Raw genomic sequence first — 26,773 nt, 5'->3', positions numbered from 1 at the left:
TAATATTGGAGAATCACACCATTGTAATTGTCTGCTAAATATTTTGTAGTAATCCTGTCTGCTAAATATTTTCGAATAATTCCTTGAGTTTGTTTTCTGATTATTTGTTTCTATCATTAGAAGCATGGTGGCCTTTCACCGCACATCTATCTTAGATTTTCCCTATGTTCCTAGCTCACTGTGGCCATCTGCTAAGGCAGTGAGGTTCTTCCTTGTGTACTTACTTCCACCCCAAGCTGTTGGTTCTGTTGTGCAAGCAGATAGCTGCCTGTTATGGTCACTGGCATTGGTGTGGTGCAGTAGCTTGGTTCCTAGCAAGGCTTCCATTGACCTGGCATCGCCCTCAGTCTTGTTCTTTTTCTTGTGGAGTCAATATCGATTACAGCCCCCATGACAATGCCACTATGAATAATCCACATGGTGATGCACTTTCCACCAAGAATCTCATCAACAAGTTTCAAGACTCCCCCATGCCATGTTGTCTTTATACTTTCTACACAGCCCGGTGTGTAAATTTGTGATGTACGCCATGGGAAATTCCATCTGTGTTGATGCCCAAATGAGTACTATTAGAGTTTGAATTTAGCCACCAAGCTTCCATCACTGGCCCAACTGCACCTTGCCACATGCTACTGCCACTCCAGCCAAGTGACATGATCACCGAGCTGACTGCATGCTCCCGAAGCTGAATGCTGCAACACGAATCAGTGTGTGCAATTCATGGAGATGCGACCACTGGTGGCCCAGCTCCCAGCACTAGACTCCATGCCGATACCCACACCGACCTCTGCATGTACTGCCACTGCCATTCATGGCTGAGATATGAATGGGAATGTGGATTGCTAGGGAGGCATGCCAGGGTAGTCTGTGCTGTTGTGCACTGTGCCTGCCTAGTGAGCATCAGACCTGGATTTGAATTCCGGCCTAGGTAAACATTTTCATTCATCACTTGAGTCTGCACTATACATTATAGATGCTTGAGACTTAGAAAGATCTCTGGAATCATATATAGTTTCACAGACAGCTGTGACATCACTGCCACCCTCATCAAAAGGATCCCTGAGTTGCTACTAATGACACCACCAGCCGACCTGCAACACATTGCCTAGCAACTGTAGGTATACGACATCCTCACCTGACTCAGTGCCAATGTGGCAATGCTGCAGGCAGCTGTGACTCACCTCAACCCTGACCGCTGCCATCACCGCAGCCCCAGCCACAGATGCAGTGACGGCTACAACAACTGCTGCAGCTCTAACCGTTCTGCTGACACCTCTAGCAATATGGCCAGCCTCTGCTGATACCTCGAACACTTCAGCCCAGATGCTGCAAACTACAGGGAACCCTACTCTTGGCACTCAGACCCATACAGCTGCTGGGATAAGGTGTGCCCAGCTGCTGCTCGGTCTCCCAGCACTTGTTTGTTTGCAATGGTTGCTCTGCCATGCCATTCCTGATAGATACCAGGTCCAAGTTGCTTCCTGCAGAAGCTCATATGGGGCAATGGTGCTGCCTCAGCTATTCTCCTGATGGCAGTAAATCTCTACCATTGCCGCAGCATATATCGTCATATCGTAGACCATGGCCTGTAACAGAACCTTCCCTGGATCTTCACTGACATTGCTGTTACAGACCCATTATCTGAGTGGACTTCATCAGGCACTATCATCTGCTCCCTGACGTAGCCAGTGACTATCTCATTGGAAGCGATACTGGGAGGTCAACGAAATGCGTCACTCATTCTGCTGTTTTCTCTAGTGTGAAGCATGTGGAATATTCTGGCCCATGAGCTGACCCCCGACACAATTTCCTGCTCTCACAAACTCATTCAGTGCACCAAGGGAGATCTGCACTTCAACTGACCACTACACCAACACCTCTCATGGTTCACCCATCTTCTGCCAGTCAAAGCCCCTACCACCGCACCCAGGTCACCAAGGCCAAGTTTGATGAGCTACTCATTGCTGGCCTATTGCATTGTGCAAAGAGCCTGTGGGTGTCCACCACCCACCTTACCTAGAAGGGGGATGGCTCCTGGCACCTATGCAGTGATTACCATCCCTGATTGGTAACAACAACAACAAAGTACTAGTTAGGGCTACAATTTTTGGCACAATCAACTGTGTCTAGGCTTTCACCCCTATTTCTAGTTGCAACCAAGGACATTTAAAAGACCACCATCATCACAACATTTGGTCTCTAAGAGACCATCTTTATGACCTGTGGCCTCCATAATGCTGCCTAACATTACAGCATTCATGGACGGCGTCCTTTGATGCTTGAATGCTGTTTTGCTTACTTGGACAACTTGCTCGTTTTTTCCGTGTTCCCCGAGGAACATCACAAGCACCTCTGAAGTATTTTTGAATGCCTCCAGGATCATCAAAACAGCAAAGTGCATTCGTGGTGCCAGTTGAGGTGGTATTCCTATGTATTATCATCTCCACTGCCAGCTGGTGACCCTGCCTGACAAGGTACAAGCTGTCCTCGATTTCCTATGCTCGGTGACATTCAAGGACCTCTGCCACTTCCTTGGCATTTTAAACTACTTCTGCTGCCATCTGAGAAATACTGCTGATATGCAAGAGATTTTCATTCAGTGCTGCCCTTCATGTGGTCAAAACAATGGGAAACAAGCTGGTGCAGTGGACACCGCAAATGGAAGACAATTACACCACAAAGAGCAACCTGGCAGACACATTGGCCCACCCCAAATCCACTGCCCTGCTTTGCCATCTTCTACATCTACATCTACATTGATACTCCGCAAGCCACCCAACGGTGTGTGGCGGAGGGCACTTTACGTGCCACTGTCATTACCTCCCTTTCCTGTTCCAGTCGAGTATGGTTCGCGGGAAGAACGACTGTCTGAAAGCCTCCGTGCGCGCTCTAATCTCTCTAATTTTACATTCGTGATCTCCTCGGGAAGTATAAGTAGGGGGAAGCAATATATCCGATACCTCATCCAGAAACGCACCCTCTCGAAACCTGGCGAGCAAGCTACACCGCGATGCAGAGCGCCTCTCTTGCAGAGTCTGCCACTTGAGTTTATTAAACATCTCCGTAACGCTATCACGGTTACCAAATAACCCAGTGACGAAACGCGCCGCTCTTCTTTGGATCTTCTCTATCTCCTCCGTCAACCCGACCTGGTACGGATCCCACACTGATGAGCAATACTCAAGTATAGGTCGAACGAGTGTTTTGTAAGCCACCTCCTTTGTTGATGGACTACATTTTCTAAGCACTCTCCCAATGAATCTCAACCTGGTACCCGCCTTACCAACAATTAGTTTTATATGATCATTCCACTTCAAATCGTTCCGTACGCATACTCCCAGATATTTTACAGAAGTAACTGCTACCAGTGTTTGTTCCGCTATCATATAATCATACAATAAAGGATCCTTCTTTCTATGTATTCGCAATACATTACATTTGTCTATGTTAAGGGTCAGTTGCCACTCCCTGCACCAAGTGCCTATCCGCTGCAGATCTTCCTGTATTTCGCTACAATTTTCTAATGCAGCAACTTCTCTGTATACTACAGCATCATCCGCGAAAAGCCGCATGGAACTTCCGACACTATCTACTAAGTCATTTATATATATTGTGAAAAGCAATGGTCCCATAACACTCCCCTGTGGGACGCCAGAGGTTACTTTAACGTCTGTAGACGTCTCTCCATTGATAACAACATGCTGTGTTCTGTTTGCTAAAAACTCTTCAATCCAGCCACACAGCTGGTCTGATATTCCGTAGGCTCTTACTTTGTTTATCAGGCGACAGTGCGGAACTGTATCGAACGCCTTCCGGAAGTCAAGAAAAATAGCATCTACCTGGGAGCCTGTATCTAATATTTTCTGGGTCTCATGAACAAATAAGGCGAGTTGGGTCTCACACGATCGCTGTTTCCGGAATCCATGTTGATTCCTACATAGTAGATTCTGGGTTTCCAGAAATGACATGATACGCGAGCAAAAAACATGTTCTAAAATTCTACAAGAGATCGACGTAAGAGATATAGGTCTATAGTTTTGCGCATCTGCTCGACGACCCTTCTTGAAGACTGGGACTATCTGTGCTCTTTTCCAATCATTTGGAACCCTCCGTTCCTCTAGAGACTTACGGTACACGGCTGTTAGAAGGGGGGCAAGTTCTTTCGCGTACTCTGTGTAGAATCGAATTGGTATCCCGTCAGGTCCAGTGGACTTTCCTCTATTGAGTGATTCCAGTTGCTTTTCTATTCCTTGGACACTTATTTCGATGTCAGCCATTTTTTCGTTTGTGCGAGGATTTAGAGAAGGAACTGCAGTGCGGTCTTCCTCTGTGAAACAGCTTTGGAAAAAGGTGTTTAGTATTTCAGCTTTACGCGTGTCATCCTCTGTTTCAATGCCATCATCATCCCGTAGTGTCTGGATATGCTGTTTCGAGCCACTTACTGATTTAACGTAAGACCAGAACTTCCTAGGATTTTCTGTCAAGTCGGTACATAGAATTTTACTTTCGAATTCAATGAACGCTTCACGCATAGCCCTCCTTACGCTAACTTTGACATCGTTTAGCTTCAGTTTGTCTGAGAGGTTTTGGCTGCGTTTAAACTTGGAGTGGAGCTCTCTTTGCTTTCGCAGTAGTTTCCTAACTTTGTTGTTGTACCACGGTGGGTTTTTCCCGTCCCTCACAGTTTTACTCGGCACGTACCTGTCTAAAACGCATTTTACGATTGCCTTGAACTTTTTCCATAAACACTCAACATTGTCAGTGTCGGAACAGAAATTTTCGTTTTGATCTGTTAGGTAGTCTGAAATCTGCCTTCTATTACTCTTGCTAAACAGATAAACCTTCCTCCCTTTTTTTATATTCCTATTAACTTCCATATTCAGGGATGCTGCAACGGCCTTATGATCACTGATTCCCTGTTCTGTACATACAGATTCGAAAAGTTCGGGTCTGTTTGTTATCAGTAGGTCCAAGATGTTATCTCCACGAGTCGGTTCTCTGTTTAATTGCTCGAGGTAATTTTCGGATAGTGCACTCAGTATAATGTCACTCGATGCTCTGTCCCTACCACCCGTTCTAAACATCTGAGTGTCCCAGTCTATATCTGGTAAATTGAAATCTCCACCTAAGACTATAACATGCTGAGAAAATTTATGTGAAATGTATTCCAAATTTTCTCTCAGTTGTTCTGCCACTAATGCTGCTGAGTCGGGAGGTCGGTAAAAGGAGCCAATTATTAACCTAGTTCGGTTGTTTAGTGTAACCTCCACCCATAATAATTCATAGGAACTATCTACTTCTACTTCACTACAGGATAAACTACTACTAACAGCGATGAACACTCCGCCACCGGTTGCATGCAATCTATCCTTTCTAAACACCGTGTGTACCTTTGTAAAAATTTCGGCAGAATTTATCTCTGGCTTAAGCCAGCTTTCTGTACCTACAACGATTACAGCTTCGGTGCTTTCTATCAGCGCTTGAAGTTCTGGTACTTTACCAACGCAGCTTCGACAGTTGACAATTACAATACCGATTGCTGCTTGGTCCCCGCATGTCCTGACTTTGCCCCGCACCCGTTGAGGCTGTTGCCCTTTCTGTACTTGCCCAAGGCCATCTAACCTAAAAAACCGCCCAGCCCACGCCACACAACCCCTGCTACCCGTGTAGCCGCTTGTTGCGTGTAGTGGACTCCTGACCTATCCAGCGGAACCCGAAACCCCACCACCCTATGGCGCAAGTCAAGGAATCTGCAGCCCACACGGTCGCAGAACCGTCTCAGCCTCTGATTCAGACCCTCCACTCGGCTCTGTACCAAAGGTCCGCAGTCAGTCCTGTCGACGATGCTGCAGATGGTGAGCTCTGCTTTCATCCCGCTAGCGAGACTGGCAGTCTTCACCAAATCAGATAGCCGCCGGAAGCCAGAGAGGATTTCCTCCGATCCATAGCGACACACATCATTGGTGCCGACATGAGCGACCACCTGCAGATGGGTGCACCCTGTACCCTTCATGGCATCCGGAAGGACCCTTTCCACATCTGGAATGACTCCCCCCGGTATGCACACGGAGTGCACATTGGTTTTCTTCCCCTCTCTTGCTGCCATTTCCCTAAGGGGCCCCATTACGCGCCTGACGTTGGTCTACACCTGCCAGACACTCATCAGCACTGTCCTGCAGGAGCACACTGACTACATCTGGCAGCCATTCACTCTCTTCTCCAGCAAGCTCTCTGCTGTTCAACAGCATTGGAGCACACACGAAAGGGAGCTCCTTGCCATCTACAAGGCAATCAGATATTTCCAGCTGTTTGAGAAGGCCTATCACTTCATGGTATTCATTGACCACAAATCTATAACGTCTTCCCTGTCAAAAAAACACTGATCTGTGCTCCCCACATCAATTCCAGCAGCTGTCATTCCACTCCATATTTACTACTGACATATGCCATGTCACTGGTATTGACTGGTATTGTCATCGCCAACTGCCTCAGCCGCATCTGCACTGTCAGTTCATCCTTGGAATAAAAGGCACTTAGCAATGAACAAGAGCAAGACCTGAAACTCACCCACCTTTGCCTAGATGCTGCATCCAGACTCCACTTTCAGTGTATATCCACTCCCTCTCAAACAACAGCAACTAGTGTGATGTATCCACTGGCTCACCACTCCCATTCTTGCCCGCTGCCTTCTGAAAGCCCACATTCTACCTGTTAGACAATGTGATGCACTCCACTGTCTACATGTCTGTTGCTCTGGTGATGCAGTATTTTGTGTAGTCAGGTATTCAGAGGGACTGTAAGAGTTGAACCTGCACACGCCTCACCTGTCAGTGCGTAAATATTGGCCCCATGTAGATGTCCACATTACCATTTTTCCAGACTTCGTGCATGTTCGTGTGGACTTTGACAATCATCTACTTTTCTCTGACTGCTGCCGTTGCCTCTCATACTGGTGGACAGATTCACCAGCTTCCCTGAGGCAATGCCAATACTCGACATCATGACCACCACGGTAACCACCACCTTTGTCTCCACGTGGTTGCCCGTTTTGGCTGCCCGTGCTATATCACAGTGGACTACAAGTGCCTATTTACATGTGCCTGACAGACTTCTGTGGGACTGAAATGCTCCTGACATTGAGCTACCACCTAGCTGCCAATGGCTCGATGGAACGGTTTCACCAGTTTGAAGCATACACTCAGCTATCATAACAGCAGGTGGAATACTGTCATGGTGCTGGTATTTATCAGCCTCCTTGTTGTTCACAGGGCTAAACTTGAGACATCAGCTACTGACCTCATTTACAGCTAGCCTCTCGCTGTGCTGAACGACTTCCTGGAGCCTGCCAACTGGCTCATGGATGACGTCATCCCCGGGTTTGTCATTGACTTGCAGGATTGCATGGCTCATCTGCTGCCAACCCCACTGCCCGTCCGTCCACAAGCACTATGGCAGATGTAAAGGATTCATTCATAGAAACCTTGTCTCGTGCTATTCTGTGCATTGACCCTTGTCAGCTCCCACTGCGCACGCACTTCCACACCCAGACTAGGTCCTGAAGTGTGACTCAAAGACATTTATCCTACATCTTCATGGCACCCCTACCAGCAGTGTGACTGATAGACTGAAGCCCACCTATATGCTGCCTGATCTCATGCAGCCCAGTCTGACTACCATCTTTGCCCGGTCAAGGTGGTGTTGTGGTTAGCACACTGGACTCGCATTCGGGAGGATGATGGTTGAAACACACATGCGGCAATCCTGACTTAGGTTTTCTGTGACTTCCCTAAATCACTCTATGCAAATGTTGTGCTGGTTCCTTTGAAAGGGCACAACTGACTTCCTTCCCTAATCCGATTGGATCGATGACCTTGCCATTTCGTACCCTCCCCCGAATCAATCAACCAACCAACCAACCAACCAACCAACTACCATCTCTGTGCAAATCTCATAGGCGATCACTTCCAACAACAGTGGTGCCACTGCTGCCAATGCCAGTGCTGACACCATGACAAGTGTCCCGCCACCAAAGACCTCGAGATGCTAGCCTACCACACTACGGCCAAGGACACTGTGGGAAACCCACTATGCTACATCAGTGCTGGCCCTATCCCTGACCCACTGGTCGTTGACAACACAGACATCAGCACCCTTGACATGTAGGATGTCCCTGCTCCTATGCCTGTCCTACAGCCTACGCCTAACTCGGCAATTTCGCCTTGACAGCAGGTTAACATCCCCCCATCCAGCCCCCACCCTCCCATCCCCCATCCCCCATCGCACTGCCACCACCAATGCTGCATACAACTTCTACAATAGTGTAATTTCATCCTTTTCCAGCACCACATCCTCAGCTGCTGCTCATCCTCATACTGGAGGCACCAGCCAAGCCATTCATGCTCACAGTGCCTGGCGCATGTGCTGTCAATGGCCAGAGTCTGCTGTCGGCCTTCCAGCCTATCCTCGCAGCCACCCGGCAACACCTCTGTGCTCTTGCTTGTACAGCCCCAAGCTGGCAACTGCGCCTTGCGCCTGCCCACTGCTGCAAGCACAGCACTGAACACAGCTCAGGCTGGCCCCGCACTCTCCACCCTGCACTGCACCAGGTTACTCACCACTTGGGCCCACTGATGGCACTGCACCACTGTCTGCTGTCATGGAGTGGACTAGCATACTTGACCGCCAGCCACTCCACCCACCTCACACCCAGCATCCTAACACCTGGCACCCGCCTCCATTGCATGGCTGACAACTGCAGACCTGCAGTGTTGACTGCTCTGCTCATGGCCTCAACACTGATACAGTACACAGTCCTCACACCTCACCCCCCACCCCACCATCCCCCGCCATTGGTAGCAGCCTTCACCATCACCAACTCGCTCACCATCTGAGCTCCACTCTCATGAGGGGCAGGTGGGCCTTCATGTGGCAGTCCTTCCCCGCACATGTGTCTTAGCATATCTGTACATTACTACTTCACTATGACTGTCTCCTAACACAGCAAGTTTCTTTCTTTGTGCGTATACTTCCGCAACAAGCTGTCGATTCTGTCGTGTGACCGGATACCTTCCTACTACAGTCGCTGGCTACAGGACAGTAGCTCAGTTCCTAGCAAGGTGTTCGCTGATCTAGCCCCACCCTTAGTTTTGCCCTTCTCCTCATGGCATCACATTGACTTTGGCCCAGCGACAGCAGTGGGCCGAACACACTATGTGGTAACGTGCTTTGCTCTGAAACTTTCAGCTTGAGTTTCATGACTCATCCGCACCACACCATCTCTACATCTATACAGCCCAGTGAGTAAATCAGTGACTCGTACCACAGGACATTCTGATTGGCGCATATTAGTACCCACATCAGTGCTATTAGAATGCCGAGCTGTGCCTGTCACTGCTGGCACACTCATTGTTCAAATCCTGTCCAGACCACGTCTTCTGCAAGAGACAATTAATTCTGTGCATTGCATTGTAAAAATTTGTTGTTGTACCGGCAATACTCAGGGACGAGGTAGTGACTTTGTTTGATGTTCACTAGTTCTAGTGTGCCATGCCTTTGTTTAGTGCCACCACATCAATGACTCTCTCGAATATTTGTTAATTTTAAGACCATTTCATGCTTTTCTTTTGTAGTAATTTAGTCATTAAATAAATGTTTTGTTTATTAACCACTTGTGAACACTTCCTATTATGCCACATTTCACGGTTTAGTAAGATAGGTAGGAAAACTTTCGTACAGAAGTGTACACACAAAAAAGAACATCATAGAGAACTGCCTAACTGCTTCACAAAACTGCTTCCACAAATTGGTTTGGCACTGGCCATTACACAGGATGGGCAAAATAAAACTGTCCCAGAAAATATTTACAAGATTGACATAGAATTGACCCTTGTTAATGAACTGGAGAACTGCATATCACAGAAAATACTGGAAAACATAAATTTGATACACCAGTCAATTGCTGTCACATGTCTGTGCATTTGCAGCTCCCACTTGCTCTGTCCCAGTACACATTTGTGTTATTGTGTTTGAGTCAGTGAGGGGAGACGACATATTTAGTGATCAGTTGTATTGGCACAAAATTGTGCTCACAATAACATATTTCTTTTAGCCATTTCTAGTATTCACCCAAAATTCTAACATACAACAAAATGTTAGCTGAAAAAGCTGCTATTGCTTCTGTTTCTTGGAAGTGTGATAACAGGTTTGGACCTAGTGATTATCTGAAATTTCAGTGAATTTAGTATTAGACTTAGAACTTCATTGTGTGCTAAGTTGTGTTGGTTGCCACTGTATAAACTGGTGTTCTCAGTGAGGTATGTGTTTAGTATCTTATTTCTTGCTTTCTCATCACTGAAAAAATATTTTAATATATTATATTTAGTCTAATAATACTGTAAATTGTAGTGTTGCAAAGTGCTTACAACATGTCAGTTCAATTTTGTTTTATTTATTTGTATTTTTTCTTAAATTTTTAGTGAGGAGGTACAACACATGTCAATACTTAGTATCAGCACACGCCATGAACAGTGTAGGTCCCACTGCTCAAATTGTTGAACGTGAGGGATGGCGGAAAGATAAAGATTTTTTTGGACACCGAATGGCTGTCACATGTGTTGTAAGTTTACTACATTTTCCTAATGTAGGAATAATTCGTTTCTTATTATACACTCGTGCTCATAAATTAAAAATAATTGCATAGTGTGGTGCCACACAATGTGGCACTACACAAAACTGGCACTAATAGCATAGTCACATAGGGAACAAACACGACACAGATTGGTAAGTCCACGGTATTGGTGATAAGTTTAGAAAACCGTCCCGAAACACATGTGCTACAAAACGCCACTGTTTCCTGCGCATGTACCCCAACATCAATATTGGATATGATAACCACACACACTTACACAGGCCACACAATGGGTTGGCATACTCTGGATCAGGTGGTCGAGCAGCTGCTGGGGTATAGCCTCCCATTCTTGTACCCGTGCCTGTCAGAGCTCCTGAAGTGTTGTAGGGGTTTGAAGACATGCAGCGATACGTCAACTGAGAGCATCCCAGACGTGCTCAATGGTGTTTAGGTCTGGAGAACAGGCAGACCACTCCATTCGCCCGATATCTTCTGTTTCAAGGTACTCCTTCATGATGGCAGCTCGGTGGGGCTGTGCGTTATCACCAATCAGGAGGAAGGTGGGACCCACTGCACCCCTGAAAAGATGGACATACTGGTGCAAAATGATGTCCCAAAACCCCTGACCTGTTACAGTTCCTCTGTGAAAGACATACAGGGGTTACGTGCACCAAACATAATCCCACCCTACACCATCAAACCACGACCTCCATACAGGCCCCTTTCAAGGACATTAAGGGGTTGGTATGTGGTTCGTGCTTCACGCCAGATGAAAACCCGGTGAGAATCACTGTTCAGACTATACCTGGACTCGTCTGTGAACATAACCTGGGACCACTGTTCCAATGACCATGTACTGTGTTCTTGACACCAGCCTGTGACCAGGGGTCAGTGAATGCACCTTGCAGGTCTCCAGGTGAATAAACCATGTCTGTTCAGTCATCTGTAGACTGTGCATCTGGAGACAACTGTTCCAGTGGCTGCAGTAAGGTCCTGAGCAAGGCTACCTGCAGTACTCTGTGGCTATCTGTGAGCACTGATGGTGAGATATCAGTCTTCTTGTGGTGTTGTACACTGTGGACATCCCGTACTGTAGTGCTTGGGCACGTTTCCTGTCTTCTGGAATCATTGCCATAATCTTGAGATCACACTTTGTGGCACACAGAGGGCCTGTGCTACAACCTCCTGTGTTTGACCAGAGTACAGTCGCCCTAGTACTCTACCCCTCATAACATCATCAATATGTGTTCTTTGAGCCATTTTCAAGACACAGTCACCATTAGCATGCCTGAAAATGTTTGCGCACTTACTTGGTGCACCATACTCTTACATGCACCAACACACCTCTGTGTATGTGACTGCTGCCAGCGCCACCGTGCAATGACCGAAGGTCAAATGCACCGCATGGTCATACCCCGAGGTGATTTAAACCCACAAACCACCCACCAGAGCATTGTTTCAGCATGTATCGGCATCATCCTTAATTTATGAACATGAGTGTAGTATGTAATAAATTATGAGTATGAATTACTGACCATTACTTACATTCAGTAGGTGAAATGTGTATTACTGCTGATACACACATATAAAAGAGTGACTCACTACCTGGCTCTTGGCATTAATAGTTTCTCCTTGGGAGAGGAGATAATAGTTTCTCCTTGGGAGAGGAGAGGGAAGGTTGGGAGAAGGTTTAATAGAAAAGGCAGTGTAAAAAGGCACCATCTTCGGGACAGCTGGAAAATCTGGGAAAAACCCAGGAATTTTTTCATCCAGGAAGAACCTTGAATTTTTAGAAATCTGGAAATTTTTTATTGTTTTATTTCTCAGTTAAATTTTTGTAATTTTAACTGGTAAGAACTTAATGCAGCAATGAATCTATAAATGAGAGAATAACACCAAAATAAAACTTTAGTTGCATAGAAAATGTGCCATTTACAACAACAAAACACAGTGCATGCACATTTCTCTGCTGACAGTGAAATGTGTCAAAAGCTTTAGCACGAATCCCATGCAGTACTTTGTAACAACAAACTGCTTTCAATGAGCATGACATCACAACTGTTTGCAATTCTAAAAGTTTGTGGAAAAATATTACAAATGGTGGTGTGAGAAGCTTTAGTTTTCAAAGTAAATTTCCTTTTAAGCAAGATGAATTGTGTTATATTTGAGGATGTGCAATGAATTTCTTAAATCACAGAATGTTTGACTCACATTCAAAACTTAACACTATGGGGACCAGTCACTTGGAAAAGTTTTGGACCCAGAAGACAAGCGATTTATGCCATTATTTATAATTTATCTGAGACATTTGTCTTTGATGTTTCTTAAAGGGTAACACGTGCTAAAAAAGACAAATCTGCAAGGTGAGTTTTTCATATTTATTTTAGTTCTTTCATAGATTACAAATTATCAGTGACAATGGCAAAGAAAGTTATCATCCTTCCAAAAAGAAGTATGAGATGAGGTCTTGAGCAATTTCACATTTAATTGGCTTTTCTGTGGAAAAATAGAAATGATCGACGGAACATGTATTCAGCCAGGTAACCCATGAAATGTTTTGTCCACATCAGTGAAATTTATAATTTTACTTGTCAGAAAAATTCATCAGCTGTAATTTAAACTGTGCTTTTAGGATCATGCATAACCACACCCTCATAAAAAAAACTGCAAAAAATTTTTGACCACCAGTATTATATGTGGGAGTTTAGCTTTTCTTGTAACTGTACTGCATATATATCAATTTAAATCATTAACATTTCCTATTTGTGTATTTCCACTAGTTAACAGTGATGTTGCTATTTGCTGACGACATTGTGTGTCTTATGGTCCGAATTTCTGCTGTCATTGGCTGGCGATCATGTGACACGAGCTACGATTGGCTGACAAAAGTGTACCAGGCAGTGAAATCTCAGCTCTATGGGAATTTTACAGTTCCATGGGAAAGTATTTTGTCATTTAACACAAAAAAAAAGTACTTTCATCCAGGAAAAAGTGTGTTTTTAACTGTAAAATTCGGAAATTATTAGTTTTTTCTCTCCTGATGTGTTTATTTTCACTAAATGCATTAAAAGAAAACAAAGAACAGAATATGACTGCCGTGCTTCAAATTGTAACACTATATTGTAAACTTTACTAATGTAGAAAGAAAAGTAATAAGACTAATAGAATTTAAATTAGGTTTATGCCCTTTTTTCCATAATTCTTTCTAATGGTTCATTGCTGTCTTCTATCTTTCCCTATCTTCCCTGGATCTTTATATGTTTATATGACTGCTACAATCAACATCCTCTGTAAACTGTTTTCAGCAGTCTAGTCTATGTTTGCGCCTGCTATTTTTCCCCTTTACTGTTCACCAAGTTAACTGTTTCTGCATTCTGTAGCAGTTGTGCTAACATGTCCATTTTTGTAATGTTGTTTCATAGAATTTGTTTGTCACTTATTCTTTTTAATACTTCATTTTACATTTTGATTTTGCCATTTAATTTTTAACACATCTTGAGAGAACCATTTTTCAAATGCTTCCAATTTCTTCTTCCCCAGATTTCTGATGATACGTATTTCACGTTGTGCTCCAGACACACACATTCCAATGGAATATGTGCTGTAGAGCTCTCCTATAGCAGAAAGCCTTCTTCACCTTTGTCAGTTTCTTTCTGATATCTTCCTTACTGCAACCTGTCTCTGTACTCTTACTTCCTAGACTGGAGAATTATATCACTTCTTCCACTCTGCATTGACTTCATATTTGCTTTGTTTATCCTAAAGCCATATTCTGTGCTTCCTGTACTGTCTGTTCCTTACAATAGATCTTCTAAGTCTTCCTTGCTTATGGTAAGGTGGTGTGCGAACCATAACATTATCTGTTCTCTTTCGACTTTATTCCTCTTCTGAAATTGTCTGTCACTATTTCATTGTTGCTTTGATGGACTAATTGCAGAACAGTTGTGAGAAGCTGCAACCTTGCCTTACACGCTCCCTAATACTTCCCTGTCTTGACATTCCACGTTTATTTCTCCCACTTGGCTTTTGCACATTTACAGTTAATTCTCCCATCTCTTTACTTTAGCCCCCAGTCTTCCAAAGATTGTGAACTACTTACTCCATTTTATATTTTTGAATGCTTCCTCTAGGTCCACAAATGCTAGGAAGCTATCCTTATTTTTACTCATCTGCCTTCCATTACTAAGCACAACACCACAACTGCTTATCTAATACATTTTGTCTTTCTGAAGCCAAACTGTTCTTTTTCCAGTATATCTTCAGTTTTAGTTTCCACTCTTATGTACATTATTTTGCTCGGCAGTTTACAAATGTGACTTATCCGACCTGTCATCTGACACAGTTGTCACATTTATCCATATGTGCCATCTATGGTAATGTGATGACAGTACTTGTCTGGAAGTCACATGGTAAGTAACATGTATCATAGATTTGTTTCCATTGCTGGATGGTTGCCTGTTTCCATTGTCTTTGATTCTGAGCAACCCGGTACCGTAGTGTTCCAGGCATCTGCTTCATGTAGTCAACCCTCTCTTTTGAGATCTTCCAGTACCTTGTTGCAGTCCCATTGCCCCCCAGTGAAAAATTCTAGAGTCCACATGCTGTGATTTTCACTGTGTCTTCACTGTATCTATGTAAATTGTTTTTTCCTTGTTCTCTCCACTTCCACAAAACTACTCTACATTTTTTACTTTTGATGTTTCTCAGTGCTTCAGAGAATTTCCCCTTAATAGCATTGCATCCTAAATTTTCAGTATTGCTTTTATTCATATACTCCTTTTTCATTCTCTTCAGCTTCAATCTGTTGTTTATCACTACCAGATTATAGTCTGAGTCTGTTTCACACCTGGATATCCCGTGTAGACCAGGATTTATTTCTAAATCTTTCTCTAAACATAATGTAGTCTACTTGATATCTCTCTTTGTCTCCTGGTCTTTCTTTTGTGATTTTGGTAATGAATGTTTGCTATAAACAGTTGAAACCTATGACAGAAGATTTAATCAAGTGAACATCAGCAGCTGAGGAACGTGTTTATAGAATAAAAATCCACTTCAATTGCATGTGATTCCTTAATTTACTCCATGATTCCTTTCAAAGCCTAAAACTTTATCTTTAGGTGCCACCAAGTAATTATGGGAACATACAGGAATTGTATGAAATAAAATTGTCATAATTTCTGAAAAGTCTGCCTTAGGATGTTCAAAATGGATGGTCGGCCGCAGGGCATGATGTATGCACATGGCTTGGTTTAGCTCACTTGGATGGGTTCATCAGTAAGCAAAATTTGTTCATTTGGGGGACTGAGAATCTGTATTTCATGACCAAGAAGTCTCTTCACCCTCAGTGGGCGACTTTGTAGTGCGCAGTGTCCAGTTACAGTATAATATGTGTGATATTTCTTGATGGCATGGTGGCTACCGAATGGTACGTGAAGGTTTTGGTAGATGATTTCATTCCCATTTTGACAAGATGTGGTTCGTGCAAGACAGAGCATGACCTCATCGAAGCAGGAGAGTGTTCGATGTCGTGGAGGAGCACATTGAGGATGACTGCATTTTGGCTCTGGGGTACTCAGAGGCCACTGGCATGGGCCTTGATTGGTCGCCATATTCCCTGGTTCTGAACACTGGCAACTTCTTTTTGTGGGGCTATATTAGAGGCAACGTGTACAACAACAACCTCAAGACCTCTGCTGTGCTGAAAACAGCCATTCAGGAGTCATTGACATCATTGATGCTCAGGCACTTCAATGGATCATGCAGAATTTTGCTATTCGTCTGCACCACATTATGGCAGGCATATCAAACATGTCGTAATCTAAATCTGAATATCTGTAGTGACTTTTACATGTTGAATAAAGTGTGTGTACAAATTAATTTACATTTTTTTTCATATAGTTCAATAGTCACCACCCTGTAACTACCACACATTTTTGTTCCCATAATTATTTGTTGGCACCTAATATGGAGTTTTATGCTTTGAAACCAGTTGTGGAAAAACATACAAACTTTCATCTCTCTACACAATGTTGCCTTAGCTTCAGTTCTTGGTCACTGTGCTGCTCATAGTAACTCTTGTTACCTACCTTTCTGTTCATAATCATGCCAATACCCATTATACCATTCATTGATACTGTTTATATTGTACCCTACAATGATTTGACCAGAATTCTCTGGCCCCTTTACATTTCATTTCACTAATCCCCATCACTTCTAACTTTAGCAACAGACCCCCAGGGGGCTCACCACTCTTTGGCGGGTTTGTGCTTGGCTACCGCAGGGCCCCAGCCTTTACAGCATTTTTACCTTCTGTGCTGCATGTCTTTCCTCTTGCTATTCTTTTTCCCCTCCCTTGGGGAACATGTCTCTGGTGTTATTGAGAATGTTCTGCATTGTCTGTCGCTGACCTAAGAACAGTCTCACCTTTTGTTTTTTTGCTCCCTTTCTTTTCTTTGTTTCCCTTCTCCTCTTGTTCCTCCGCTTTGGCGTTTGAGGTTCCTCTTTCTCTTCTTCCTCCCTGTGTGCGCCTGAAGGTCGGCCCATGCATCTGACTTGTAACAGGTGACTGCGTAACACATAATTCCCAGTTCTGGGTTGACAGGCAGGGTTCGCACATACCCCCTGGTACATGCCAGGGCCAGGGAGGGGTGATTGCAGCTCAGGCAATCTTCCCAAATTGCTGATTGGTCCCTCTGTCAGGTGTTCAGGAGGTGCAACCTGAGGTGTGAACAGTCACCTAAGGCGGGTGCGCCCCCTAGTGAAGGGGGCCCCCAGTTGGAAGGAGCATGCCATCAGAGATGCTGGCAATCATGGGGGATTTTCTCACAATTAATCAGTCAGCTTCCCAATCAACATCTATGATACGTAAATGTAATGAGGCTAATGATTCAAAGACCCTTACCCAGCACGACTGTTCCTCATGGTCTCACGTACTGAAGACGGTTTGTCCTTCGCCATGGTAAATCTGTTTATTATTCAGAAAGGTGCTGATGCAATTGCTGGGCCTGTGAAATCCTGCTCTCATTTACAGAATGGCATTTGGATTTTGGAAACTATGTCTGATTCTCAAGCACAAATGCTTGCTACCTCGCTTCTCCATGGCTGCCCTGTTTATGTCAGTGCCCATAGAACTTCGAATTCTTCCCATGGTGTAATTTACACCAGGCTGCTCGACTGCCTAACCGAGGCCAAAATCCAATCGTACCTATCTGATCAGGGTGTCACTGCCATCCATCATGTAATGAAAAAGGTTGATCTCTCCTTACTGCCCACCCGCACCCTTTTTTCTCACCTTTGATAGAATTGTGCTTCCATCCAAGATCAAAGCAGACTATGAAATTATCACAGTTCGGCCATACATTCCAAAACCTATGCGCTGCTACCAGTGTCAACATTTCAACCACATGAGATCATCTTGTCGACACCCAGCCAAATGCGTAATCTGTGGTAGGGATGCGTACAAGAGCGATTGTCCGCCTCCTCCTCCCCGCGGTATCAACTGCAATGGCAGACATGCCGCCTCCTCTTGGGATTTTCCCTTGTATCTTGATGAGCAGGCTGTCCAAGAGATCCGGGTAAAGGAAAAAGTGCCTTACCCAGTCACTTGCAAGTTAATGACTAGTCACAAATCCTGTGTTCTCCTGTCTGGCACCTATAGTTCTGCTCTTGTTATCCCTCGCTCCATAAAGGGCATGGCCACGCAGGCATGCGACCTCAAATTCAGCTCTGAGGTAGTGAAATCACCCAGTGTCAATGTAGTATCGCCACCCCCCCATCCAGCTGTGCAACTTGTCGTCAAACTCTTGCCTCAAGGGGCGAAGCCACCAGCTACTTAACCGATAGGCCAGAAAGGACAGAAGGAGTACTTCCATGAAGACTTCCTCCGTTCCTCCAGTGGAACAACACCCGAGTCTTCCTCTAACTGGAAAGGCTCAAGTAAGTCCACCAAAGGCAAAAGGTCTTCTCGTTCACCAACTCACAGATCCTCTACAATGGTGTTGCCACTTGATACGTTAACCCGGCTAGCCTCCGTGTCGCCAGTGCTCACACCAACTGTTTTTCAGTGTTGGACTCCACAGACTGACAACACAATCAAACTGATGCTTCTGTGGACCCCATGGGGCAGGATACTCCTGCTTCTGTCCCCTGTCATAGTCTCTCTTCACCAACTGTCACTGGGCAGCCACCGAGGTGACACCCCTTCGTCTCTTCCTCATCATTACACTCTTCCAATGGAACATTCGCGGCCTTTGGTGCCACAAAGAGGATTTACAGCTGCTTTTAGCATCACAGCGTCCCCTTGTACTCTGCATTCAGGAAACGAAATTGCACCCTCACACCCGCATTTAGCTTTCACATTTCTTACCAATTCGTTTTGACCTTCTCCCAGAGGTCAGCATTCCATCTCATGCGGGCATCATGCTGCTCATACAGGATGACATTCATAGTCAACCCACCTTCCTGACTATCCAGCTTCAAGCTGTTGCAGTTCAGCTTTCCTTTCCCTACCTGATTTTTTTCCGTCTGTACCATTTATGTCCCTTTGTCATTCGATGTCACCAGGGCACACTTCTTTCAGCTTATTGGGCAGCTGCCTCCCCCATTTTTATTACTCAGTGACTTTAATGCATGTTATCCCCTTTGGGGCTCTCCCAGGACCTGTCAGAGTGGTGCCCTCTTGGCTGATATTCTTAACCAACTTAACCTCTTCTGCCTTAACACTGGAGCATACTCTTTCCTTTCCGACTCCTTGCACTCCCATTTGGACCTATCCTTCTCCACTGCCAGCTTGCCTATTGTCTTGAGTGTTCCATTCTTTCTGACACTTACTCGAGCAACCATTGCCTATGTGCTATCCATTTTCTGACTTGTACTCTATCCGCATGCACACCCAAATGGCTGCTTACTAAGGCTGACTGGCAGCTTTAGTCCTCCCTGGTGACCTTTGAAGAGCAAGATTTCCCCAGTTGTGATGACCAGGTGGAATTTCTCACAAACGTTATCCATACCGCTGCAGAACATTCCAATCCTCACACTTCCTCTTTACCAAATTGTGTCCCAGTCCCTTGGTGGACTGAGGCATGCCATGATGCAATTCGCACACGGAGACATGCTCTCCGCATTTTTAACCACCATCCTAATGGCAAACTGCATTCATGATAACCAGATACGTGCAAAGTGTCATAGCCAAAGAGCTTGCTGGATTTCATTCACTAGTTCTTTTAACAGTTCCATCTCTTCCTCTCTCATGTGGGCCAACCTCCAATGGCTCACTGAGATCAAGATCCATTCCCCAATTTCCGACCTGAAAGTAGCAGACGACATCAGCGTGGATCCTATTGCTATCTCCAACACCTTGGGCCACCATTTTGCAGAACTTTTGAGCTCTTCCCACTATCACCCTGCCTTCATCCATCGGAAACAAGCGGAGGAGGCTCTGGCGATAACCTTTCTCTTCTCCAAATTGTGAGTGCTACCATGCTGCCTTTACTATGAGGGAGCTAGATCATGCTCTCAGTTCATTCCAATCCTAAGCCCCAGGGTCAGACGCCATCCACATTCAAATGTTGCAGCACCTTTCTCTTGCTGTCAAGCACTTTCTGCTTAACACATACAACTGCATCTAGGCAGAGGACACATTTCCCAGACACTTGCTTGAAGCCACCATCATACCTATACCTAAACCTGGTAAGGACAAAAATGTTCCTTCTAGCTACCGCCCCATCTCTCTTACCAGCTGCATTTGCTAGGTGATGGAACACATGATTAATGCCCTTCTGGTACGGTGGCTCGAGTCTCGCAATTTACTGACGAGTGCGCAGTGTGGATTTTGTTACTTTAGCCACCCATGTCATGAATGGTTTTCTGCAGAAATCCCAGACTGTCACTATGTTTTTCGATTTGAAGAAGGCCTACGACACCTGCAGGAGAACTGATATCCTCCATAGTCTCTGCACGTGTGGCTCCCATGGCTGCCTGCCCTGTTTCCTTCAGGCATTTTTAAAAGACTGAGTTTTCAAGGTGTGTGTAGGTTCTGCCATGTCGGACACCTTTATCCAGGAAAACAGTGTGCCTCAGAGCTTCATCCGGGGTGTTGTCCTCTTTGCTGTCACCATTAATCCTATAATGGCTTTTCTGCCACCAGGCATCTCCAGCTCCCTTTTTGTTGATGATTTTTCCATCTGTTGCAGTTCTCCATGGACCTGTCTCACTTGCAGTTCTCCATGGACCTGTCTGACGGAGCGGCATCTTCAGCGATGTGTTGATCGTCTTTAGTCGTGGAGCATTGACAATTGCTTTTGTTTTTCCACTGACAAAACCATCTGTATGAATTTCTGTCGACGTAATTGGTTTTTCCCACCATCTTTATATCTTTGGCCTTTTGCCCTTTTCTTCATTGAAACTACAAAATTCCTCGGGTTCATGCTTGATAGAAAACTCTCTTTGTCCTCCCATGTGTCTTACCTGGCAGCCCACTGTTCACAATTCCTCAATGTCCTACATGTCCTGAATGGTACTTCCTGAGGTGATGATCGAACACCATCCTCTGTTTGTACTGGTCCCTTGTCCGTTCGAAACATGACTATGGGTGCTTTGTTAACGCATCTGCCCTTTCATCCCTCTTAATGCTGTCTCAACACTATCCACCATTGTGGCATCCGTTTGACCCCGGGTGCCTTTTACACTAGCCTGGTTGAGAGTTTAACAGAAGCTGCTGAACTACCACTGTCCTACCACGGTGACTTCCTCCTCAGCATGTATGCATGCTGTTTGTCTGCCATGCGTAGCCACCCATCCTATGCCACCTCCTTCAATGATTCCTGTGATGGCCAGTATGGGGCGCATCCCTGTTCTCTGATACCTCCTGGAGTCCGTTCAGCTTTTGCTACAGCGGCTTAGCTTCACACTACCTGCAACTTTCCCGGTGGGTGTGAACCCTTCACCACATTGGCTTTGTGAAGCAGCCCATGTTAACCTTGGCTTTCATTTGCTTCCTAAGGACACTACTCCAGCCTTGGTATATCACCTTCAGTTTCACGACCTTCGCATGGAACTTTGCAATAGTACCTTTGTATACACTGATGGCTCTTGGACTGACCGTGGGGTTGCATGTGCCTTCGTCATTGGCACCTGTGTCTTTCGACATTGGCTTCTGGCACACTGCTCAGTATTTACAGCCAAGCTCTTCCCCATTTATCAGACCACGGAGTTTATCCGGCGACACAGCCTTTTCAATTGTGTCCTCTGCTCAGCCTCACTTAATGCCCTTCAAAGTCTAAGTGCACTGTACACCACCCATCCCTTAGTGCAGTTGGTCCAGGAAAACTGTCACCTGCTCACTCTTGGTGGAGCAGTGTGATATTTCTGTGGGTTCCTGGTCACGTTGGTCTGCCAGGAAACGAGCCGGCTGATACTGCTTCCAAGGCTGCAGTCCTCGTACTTCAATCCCTCCAATGATCTCTGTGTTTCTATTTGTCAGGAGGTAGTGTCCCTTTGGCATCGTCAATGGTCCTCCCTTCATGGGCTTATTAAGCCTCTCCCAGCAGCTTGGACACCCTTCTCTAGGCCCTTCTGCTGGGAGTAGGTCATTTTAACTAGGCTGCATATAGGGCACTGCCTTTTTAGCCATCGTCATTTGATAAGTGGCGCTACCCCACTACTTTGTACACATTGTGCCCAAGTTGTAACTGCCTGCCTCTTCCTTATGGAATGCCCAATTTTTAATCGTTTACGTTCCCACTTGGGTTTGCCCTCATGAGTTATCGGCTGTTTTAGCATATGACGGGCAGGCTGTTGACCGTCTTTTACTTTTTACCCGCCAAACCAATGTGGCAAAGTCCATTTAATTTTTAGTTTTCGACTTCCATTTCTGTATGTCATTGTTTTAGCCGTTTTTCCACGTGCCCCCAGGGGCTCGGCATTCATTTGCTGGGTACGGGCTTGGCGACCCCGGGGTTCCTGAGCTGGGGATTGGTAAGCACCAGCAGTCCCGTCACCTTAAGTTCTGGGCATGCTGTTGCAACTGACAATCAGATGGTTGGAGGAATGATCTCGCACCACAGGTTTTAAATTCTCATTAGAGAAAACAGTTTGTGTTGCTTTTAATCGTTCCTGCTCTCTGTTTAATTTGCCCGTTTTAAGACTGGGGGTACTGATCTCACTTTTAAGGAAAAGGTGAAGTGTCTGGGTCTTATCTTTGATGAGAAGTTAACATGGTTGCCACACCTTAAAGAAATGAAACTGAGATTTCTCAAGGCCTTAACCATCCTTAAATGTGTTAATCATAGGTCTTGGGGAGCCGACAGAGCATGTCTGCTCCAACTTCATAAGGCCTTCGTGCAACCCCAGCTTGAATACGGATGCCAGATTTATGGGTCAGCAAGGCCTTCATACCTTAAAGTGCTGGATGCCATTCACCACGAGGGTATTAGGTTGTCAACAGGGACTTAGTTGTGTGCAGAGGCTGGTGAGCCTCCGCTGTCTATTGGATGTCTTCTTCTCGTGGTATGCCACGCATATAGGTCTTTGTCCGTTCCTACATCGCCAGCATCCAGTTACATTGTTCAGCTGCCACTGGAACGGCTATTCAATCATCGACCACAAGCAACATGGCCATTTGGGATCTGCATTAAGGTCCAAAGCCAGGGGTGGAGTAGGGTATCCCCTATGGCTACTACCAAGGCCTAGATTGCTTTTAGAACTAACTATTTACAAGAAGCATTGTTCCCCAGACCATGTTTATAAAATTAAATTTAATGAATTTTTACGTAGCCACCCAGATTTTATTACTGTCTACACAGATGGTTCTAAGCAGGGAGATGTTTTTGGTTGTTCTGTCGTGTTCCCTGACACTGTCCTCAGGATAGGGCTCCCAGAGCAGTTTTTAGTTTATTATGCGGAATTGTTTGCTATCATGAGGGCAATGGAGCAGATGAGACAGTGCTGTGACAAAAAATTTATTATCTGCTCCAATTCTCAAAGTGCCCTTCTCGCTGTTGGACAGATGTACCCAGCAGATTGGATGGTGCAACAAGTGCAGGACACTCTCCTTCTCTTGCCCAGGCAAAACAAGGAAATCGTTTTGTGCTGGGTTTCAGGGCACATAGGCATCCAGGGTAATGAACTCACTGATGCTACTGCTAAGGAGGCTTGCTCCTTTCCTCCTCCTGCCAGCTGTTCTGTCCCCGTGGGGTGTCACTTCATTTGTGACCAGAAAGGCAACATTTTGGTGGGAGTCCCAGTGGCTGGAAGTGAGGAACAGTAAACTACGTTCCATCTAAACTTCAGTGTGACCATGGATCACCTCCTTTCGCTTGCGATGGTGTGAAGAAGTAGCCCTTACTTGGCTTAGAGTGGGACATATTGCCCACTGACACACGGCGTGCTCTTACGTTGGGAGGAGCCCCCAGTATGTCAGAGACGCGGGACAAAGCTGACATCTTTTAACCGATTGTGTTCTCTTGCCGACCTGAGGCTTGAACTGGATATCCCACAGGATCTTCTCTCTATTGTAACTGATAACAAGGTGAGTATTGTTTGTGTCTTAAAATTTTGTGCGGTGTCTGGACTTCTTGCCAAAATACTTGGTGTGCAATCTTAATGTGTCACATATTATTTCTAAGTTGTCATCCAGCCACACTCATTGGTCCCTTTCTTAACAGCGTCTTTACAGATATTTTCTCCATGATTTTGTTTAGTTATCCCACTGTGTCTCACTGGGGTTTTATTATGGGCTTTTCTGAACCTCACATTTCTGGTGTTGCTTTACGTTTCCTGTGGTGGGATCAAATGTAGTTTTCCAGTTTATTGATCTCCTTCCATAGATTATGGAAATCTTCTTCAGTATAACTTTAATGCTAGGGTGCTGATGACGTAGCTAAATCATCATCATCTTTTTCCATGTGCCTGTTTTTAGCTGTCTTCTATTATGTCAGTTGGGACTGACATATACTCATTTTTAACTCCTCTCTGTCTTCGTGTTCTGTAGTTTTGATTTGGACACGTATGACCTCAATTGTTTTTTGCACCCTAAAGCAATGCAAAATCAAACCCTTAGTAACAGAACTGTTGTTCCAGATTATCCTCTTTCCCTACAACATTACATGCAATGCTTCGATTTGTAGAATATATTCTTATTTTCCCGAGCAGCGTCATTTGAAGATTCAAATGCGAGAATAGTTTACCGCTAGAATGTTTTTCGATAAAAATTATCAATATATTTAATTTGGATGACTGCATATATTGTGGATACATATTAAATGTCTTTAATGCAGTGGTTTCCATTAACTTCTGTACCAATATTCTGCTGATTGTTGTTGAATTTTCTGCCCTTAGGAGCATTTCCCAACCCAGTGGCAAGAGAGTGGTCTGAACTTTTACTCTCTCATTTGCACTCTTTTAGCGAGGTCACTGTCATTATTGTCAAAGTTTTAAGCAATAACTAGGATTGAACCTATGACCCCAGACCTGTCTGGATTCATATTTAGTTGCTATCCCTAAAACGAGATTTAAACCATATTGCACAATTATGTCAAAGAGTTTCTTATTTTATAAATTTTGAGTTATCAGTGGAAGGTAGAGGTAATTTTTGACAGAACACATTGGAAAGTAAGTTGTCATGTGTCTCCAATTTTTTCATATGCAACTAGAGGATCAGCATGTGTGTTTCAGTGGCATTTTTATCACTGTATAAAACAAAACAAACACCATCCTAACAAAACCTTGAAGGCTCAATAGAACAGTCTCATCCCAAGGCAAGAAGAACTCTTGTCAAGACTATCAGGTGGACAGTACTTTTCGAGAATTGGTTTATCCTAATCTTATTTACAGTTGCAGCTATACAGACAATCCTGTAAATTCATGGTCATCATTACCCATTTGGATTACACAGATACAATAAATTGCTTTCCAGAATTGCTAGCACACCAGCAGTATTCCAGTGTTTTTGAGCAGATGAGTCAAAACATTCTGATCAGACAAGTATCAGGACAATACAGTAGTAAATGATGAACTTATGTCTGCCATTCCAGACCACTTCAACAGAATGGGCTTAAGTGTAACCTACAAAAGAATGAACTCTTTCAAAAGCGAGTTGAGTATTTCATCTACATGTTCAACCTTAAAGGACTTCAACTGAATTGACAACATATGTAAAGCATGGAAAAAATTCAAGGGCCTACCAACTTAAGATCTTCAATCATTTCTTGACAAAATAAATTATTATGTATATTTTATGTTGGACCCTCTTCCTCACCAGTTACAAGTATTCTATTTACTATCGATAGACAACACAACATGCTAATGCCAATGTCCTGTCTAGACTACCTGTGGGACCACATTTGACTCTCAGAGGCACTATGCTTCCAAGTAGACAGCATCTTACAAAACTGTCTTCAAGAGTGCCCTTTTGATTACACTGTGTCATGCTGGTTCATTTATTGTAGATGTCATATTTTTCGCATCTGTCATCTGTCAAAATTACAACAGCACCTACTCCAAACAAGCCAGCATGACACACAGTCTAACCCAATATCCAATAAGAACAAATTCTCCATTGTGTATAAAATATTGTTGTCATGTGGATCACATCATGCTAGATAATAAATGTGACTTATGAAAATGGGCAGAGCCTTAAATGAGTTATTTAGTATATAAACAGCAGCTTTGGTGTTAAAATGTCTTTCTTCAATATTTGATAGTTGCAAGACACAACACACTGAAAACGTTTATAAAACTCAATGTCAAAACTCTCTCTTGTACAAAAGTTGGTCAGCATTTTCAGGTAAATATTCTTCTTGATATTGTAATGTACAAGATAACAAATTGTTATCTTTCTTTCTATATTTCGATCCATTAAAAAAAAAGAATCAGTCACGGTACAGCATTGTTCACTGCCCCACTTGGAAAAACACAGAGAGAAGTCTCGTTCTGATATTTTGGATTTCAGACTGTCAGACCTGTGAGATAGTCGACATTTGGCGTTCATTTCGGCCGAGTGTCTGAAATCCGTGCTCGAGAGCTCAAGTGACAACAATGAGCAGGAGGGCCTGCACACACCAATAACAGCTTCTAGAACAGACAAACCCAGTATTAACACACAATTCACAAAAAACTAAAGCCAACTGGCAAGCACTGGGTAGCGACAAA

General features: G+C 44.4%; 1 pseudogene; it reads left to right on the top strand.

Annotated features, from left to right (window-relative positions):
- Positions 1 to 26,773, top strand: part of LOC126419662 (protein HIRA-like) — a 356,219-nt pseudogene that overhangs the window by 196,263 nt on the left and 133,183 nt on the right.

Source organism: Schistocerca serialis, chromosome 9 (genome assembly GCF_023864345.2).
Source record: "Schistocerca serialis cubense isolate TAMUIC-IGC-003099 chromosome 9, iqSchSeri2.2, whole genome shotgun sequence".
NCBI classification, from domain to species: domain Eukaryota; kingdom Metazoa; phylum Arthropoda; class Insecta; order Orthoptera; family Acrididae; genus Schistocerca; species Schistocerca serialis.
This window is presented reverse-complemented; position numbering and strand designations above follow the sequence as displayed.